Source organism: Trichosurus vulpecula, chromosome 2 (assembly GCF_011100635.1).
Source record: "Trichosurus vulpecula isolate mTriVul1 chromosome 2, mTriVul1.pri, whole genome shotgun sequence".
Lineage (NCBI taxonomy): Eukaryota > Metazoa > Chordata > Mammalia > Diprotodontia > Phalangeridae > Trichosurus > Trichosurus vulpecula.
Window position 1 is genome coordinate 81,561,837 of NC_050574.1, and position 6,000 is coordinate 81,567,836.

Genomic DNA, 6,000 nt, shown 5'->3' on the forward strand with positions numbered 1-6,000 from the left:
ACTTTTTCACACAGAAAGTCTGTTCTCATGGTTAAATATCAGTATTATTAATTATTTACTTGTTATAACCACATATAACAGTTCCAGATTTTATCACACCCCTTTGGAAACCCAATTCACATATATCAAAATCAGATTAAAATTGCTATAATATCATTTCTTACCACACAATGGTCTTCTCAAATTCCACAATCTAAGAGAATTTTTGGGAACACAATGCAAGTTTAGAAACACAAAAACAATAATTTTCAGATGACGTCTATTGCATTTCCAGATTACCACATATAGAAATTATTCAGCTTATTACTTTTGGTACTTAAAAACCACTTCAAAAGTTAACAATTACATTAAATCAGAGAGAGATAATAATAATGTTGTATCTAACATATACCAGACTTTATGTTAAGCATTTTATAATCATTATCATTTTGATCCCATAACAACCATCATTATTACTTTCCCTTTAAAACTCAGGAAACAGGTCAAACAGAGATTAAAATACAGTTTTGCAGTTGGAACAAGAAGTGTGAAGTTACCTAGAGAAGTTACCTAGAGCAGAAGCTAGTATCCCAGCGGTGACAATTCTGGGAAGCAGAAAGTCCAAATCCATCTACCTTACCCTTCCCCCACAACTGCAAAAGTTACTGAGCCTAGGGCGGTTTGCAGCTGCTGGGGACAGAGTGGGCAGAATGCATAGGACCTGGGTGACAATTCCAAACTTTGCCAACAAGGATGGGCTACAAAGGTACCCAGGGGCACAGGACTGTCAGAATACTGTCAGTCTGTGAATTTCTGTCCTTCTCCTCCTTTTGCCAGGTGGGGAAAGGTGATTTAAGTTTTCCCTACAGTTCTCCTGCATTATCTTCTCCTAATCTGATTTTGGAGGAAAGGAGTTTGTTTAGCTGCTCTAACTTTTACTGCAGCTCTGGCTCAGTCAGAGACAGGACAATGGTGAAAGATCTCAATGACTGTAATTCAAATAACTTCACCTAAGTGATCAGCATTGGGAAGGTGTTTTAGCAAGAGTGAGCTCCTGGAGGGATTTTACAGTCTCAGGAGTTCTCTCCCAAAATTCCAACTAATCAATTTCCAAACTTTTAATGAATAATCAATCCCAGAATATGCTAAAATGTTTCAGCTCTATTTTTTTCTTCAAGTTCGGTTGGCCAGGCCAAACATTGAAAAAGGAAATAGAGTCTCTGTTTCCCTAACTGTAGCCTTAGAATTCTCTGGCTACCTGCGTTTCAGATTTTACACGGTATAGACGTTTCACAGCACAGGCTCTCACACAGACAGTTAACAGACAATTAACAAAACAAATACAGAACAAATACAGACTGAGCTCAGAGTTCAAACAACAGAGAATTAGAAGCTTTCCTGAGTTAGCTATTAGCACCCCTATGGTCTTTGGGAAAGCCTTAGCGTTCCTGATTTTTCTGACTCTCCATATCCTATCCCTTAGGAAGGGGGAAAGGGGAGATGGAGGAGGACTAGGACAGGTAAAGGAAGGCGAGGAGTAAGGATAAAATGCATTTATCCTCCCCATAATCAGAGCCTTCAAGGGAAGGAAGCAGGAATAGGGCAGAAGGCAAAAACAGAGCCCTTAAGGGAAGGGGGAAAGGGAGTGGGGAGGGAAGAGAGAGAGAAGGCAATGGTAGCAGAACAGAGTTACCTCCCTCAGGATCAGAGCCCTTCCTGGGAGGCAGAAGGGGAGGGAAAAAGCAAAGTGCAGTTTTTCTCCCCAGGACCAGAGCCTCCAAGGGAAGGAAGGGAGGGAGTGGAGGAATGGTTGGACTTCTAATTCTAGTTTTTGACTGATCCATAGTTAATTTTCTAGATCAATCAGTGTTTCCAGGGGATCTATGTGCGTTTGACTGCAGATCTGTGTTTTACCACAGATTTGATCCCTGCCCCCAGAGCTAGCTTAAAGGGAATTTCCAGACTTCAACCAATTTTGTGGGAGTTCTTTTTGGAAGCTGGTAAGAGAGACAACTTACCCCACCTTGTCAAGGCCAAAATTCCAGGAAAAATTAATCCTATGGCGCCCAAAAGCGTTGGCAAGGTTGGGCTGCGTTGTCCCGTTTCCATCATTTCCATCCGAAAGTCACGGCACCATAACTGTTAAACCTGAAAATTTGGTTGAAGGAAACAACAGAGCTAGGTGATAGAAAAATCCATGTTGTTTATTATTTTCCCTTAAAGCATAGCGGAGCTAGCTTACTTGTACGTACAAGGAGTCAGAGTATAACTCTGGCTGCCTGAACAAAGCAATGAGAAAACTTATATACGTTATTTTAGCAGAGCTAGCAAGCCTGTATGACCTCATTTTTATGACCCCATGTATGTTTAACCATGATACAAGAAGAGTATTTTCCTTAATGGAATAGATTGTAAATACAACAAATTAGATAGTTGTCAAAGTGTCAATTGGATTTGTAGCCCCAGGATCTCTGTGTTTAATTGGCCATTAACATTCCACAACATAGTATATGCCCATAAAATATTAAGATAAGGAAAAGTCACATATTCAAGATAGTGTCTGGGCTCAAGGTTTTCACCCTTAATGGCCATGGACAGAGCAAGAAATGCTCCATCTGGATTTGTTGATACAAGATAGAGGTATCTCTGAGCTTACTCAGAAAACAAAGAGACTGTTAGGATCAGGCTTTTCTTCTGGTTAGGTAGTTCAGGCCCTGAGTCTTATTGAAATTACAAAAATGATATAAAATAGTATAATATTTTCCACAGACCCAAGGAGCACCATTTCAGGGTGCCCCTTTGGAGGAAGCCTGGCAGCTTGGGCAGTGGGGAAACCTGCTTTGGATGCCACAAGGAAGGTCACTGATGCAAGGAGTTCCCCTCTAGGTTGTCTCCCCAGAGGAAGCCCCCAGGACTGACGCCTCTAGGACCATGCCCATTTGACCAGGAGGGACACTGGAGGAAGGACTGTCTTGGAGGTTCAAAAGTGCTGGAGCCACCCCCCCCACGGCCCCCCCCCCACCCCGCCACCTTCCCTGTCCTCCAGTCTTCTCAAGACTCTGGTGAGCCTGGGGTTTGGCAGTGCTCCCTCTTCCTCCACCTCTCTCACCAAGGCCTGGAGAAAATCGAGGCAGAAGGTAAGATTACCCACTTTATCATGTCTATGTTCTCTTGTTTTAACTAATTACTCTGGCCATACACACCCCTCAACCCATCGGGTCATAGGCATTAAAAAGGAAATTAAGGGATGTCTCCAGACATTACCCCTCCCAGGCCTACTTGAGGATCTGTTCTTTGAACATTCCTTCCTTATGCTCTCCTCTGGCCCTGCCCCCTTGTTGGGCAGGGACCTGATGGTGAAATTGGGGAGCCAATTTTCTCCAGTTAAACCTCATATCTGTTTTCCCTTTGTTTGCCAGACCTCCCTATATTCCCCCAGAGATGTGGGAGACACTCAAGCCAATTGTTAGGGATCAGGGAATTCCTGTGTGAGCTACTTCATCCACTCCAGCCATAGTTCCCCTCCCAGATACTAAAGTGTTTCCTCATTACTTTCAAAATCTAATGAAGCCCAAGGCCTGGGAGGGACTGCAACCATTAATTGCTACTCAAGGACCTGACTCATTCCCTCTATAGTGGTGCCCAGACCTGTCTCAAGCTTTTGAGATTTTGAAAATTAAATTGACCACCACTCCAGCATTAGCTCTACCTAACTTAGAAAACCTTTCACTTGGTATGTTGATGAAAGGAGAGGACAGGCCTTGGGAATCCTAACCCAGTCCTTGGGACCTGAATCCAGGCCAGTTGCCTTTTTTCAAAATAATTAGACTCCAAAGCTGCTACAGCCACTCTAATTGGGGAAGCTTCTAAACTTCTAGCAGATCAGCCCCAGGAATTTCTGACTCCCCATCACGTTCAGAGCATCCTAGAAGCAGAGAGCCACCAGTGGCTGGCTAGCCACATGCTCACCAAATATCAAGCCTTTCTCTTAGATACCCCTGACCTTATTTGGGTGTGCTACACACTCCTGAACGCTGAAGCAGTGTGGCACACAGAACAGGTGGTTAGGAGAGCTAGGTATGGAATAGTCATCTGTAATAACCTCCAGGAAAATTTTTACACCAGGGAAATTGTCCTTTCTCTATACTCCTATACTGCCTATTTGGTCCTTCTTGGCTTAACCTTCCCCCTAGGTTTATCTCTTCCAGGGTTGGAACCCTCAACTTCCAGATAACTGCTCAGACTCTGTACACCTTGAACTGGACCCATTGAGGCAGGGACTCTATGCCCCTTGCCAGCAGGAAGTAGTTTCAGAAGCTGAGACCTTTGCCTATGACCCCAAAAGAATTTGGGTCCCATTTGTTTGAGGGAGGAATGATGGGACTTAGACTATGGAAATTTGGATCCTGATTCTATTGAAGGGGCAGCAATCCTTAACATATATTTCATTAATCTGTCTGCCCCAGATATTAGGAGGAAACTGCAGAAATTGGCAATGGGACCACTTGTTCTAGCTTTTCATGCCCAAATAGCCTAGCCTAGCCTTCCATTGTCCAGTTGCCTCCAGTTTGCCTTCTGGCTGTTTCCCACATCTGTTATGCTAGCCCTCTGTCTGTCATCTCCAGGTAGCCTTCAGTTATTTCCAATCCTAGAGACTGATTTCACCTTAGTCACCCCAGTCCACCCTAAACCCCTCCTCCCATCACCCCAGACTTCAGAGTCTTTCTGTATATAAGCCCCTTCTCGCCTCCATGAAGGCACTCAGATTCAGTCTAGCTCACCTCAGATTAACCTGGCCTGCTAGCATTAGTATCATAAATACTCAGATTCCTTAAGAATCTACCCAATACGGCGAATCTTTAATAAACTTTGTTTTCCTTTGGCTGAGAAGGCTTGAGGCGAATTCATTCCACAAGACCCAACATGTCAGTATTTTGGGGTCTCAAGCACTCCTCAGCCCCAAACCTCATCTAAAATGATGGTTTGCTTTAACAGCATGCTATGAGTATGACAAATTAGAAGAAAAATAACAATAATGAAATAATAAAACCAATACATTGTTTACCTGCCTCTGGATATGCCTGATGATGTGTGATGGAAGTGTCTTGCTTTCCACTTTGGAATATGTACAGGCCAGTAGCTGGCTCTAGTTTACTACCCCTTGAGGAGGACATAGACCACTGATTGGCCAGGTCATCAGATCTGGGGTCTACTCCAAAATCACTAGTTACCCTAGGCCTTGCTTTTTGCCCACTTTCTTTCTACCTGGCTGCATGGCATTGAGAGAGACAATGCTGTAGGGTTAGATCTCTCAGGCCCACTACATCTGAGATGAATATTTGTCCTGTGAATATGGGCCTCAGTTCTTTCACTCTTTGTGCTTGTCCTTTCCTATTTCAGATGGAGTTTATAAATGTCTATGATTTTGTGAACTGAAAAAGGTCAGACATATAAAACACCAGAGTCTAGAAGTTGGAATTCACAAGGTGAGGTGTGAGGTCCTAAGCAACTCAATTGACCTAGGCCAGCAGGAGCACAGATACATATCTCAACCATTAGTCATACCACATCTGGAAACATGCTACTATAATCAATATGTAAAAACTTAGTAAAGGCTGATCCCTCCCTCCCCACATTCCAAGGTGATTTAGGTAGTATGTGTCCCCCCTTTGGGAGAGGGGGTTGGTGAGAAGAGGAATGTTTGTACTTCTGTTTTTTTCTATTATCTACAAAGTGAACATTTCTTTGCAAAAGCAATTCTATGCTAATTGGAGCAACTGGTGTATTTATTACTGGGTGCTAACTGCGAAAATGAGAGTAGGGATAGACCAGAATGAGGACTTGAGACATCAGCATTACTGGAAGTCATCCCCAAAAGGGAGATATAGCTGACCACCTCCTAGAATCATGAAGGGCAAATATAACTCATCTAATTCTGGGACAGGAAGTCCAAAGAATCATTACAATTTTATTTATCATAATCACTGATTTGAGTTTGTTTGTTTGTTGATGGCAAAACCA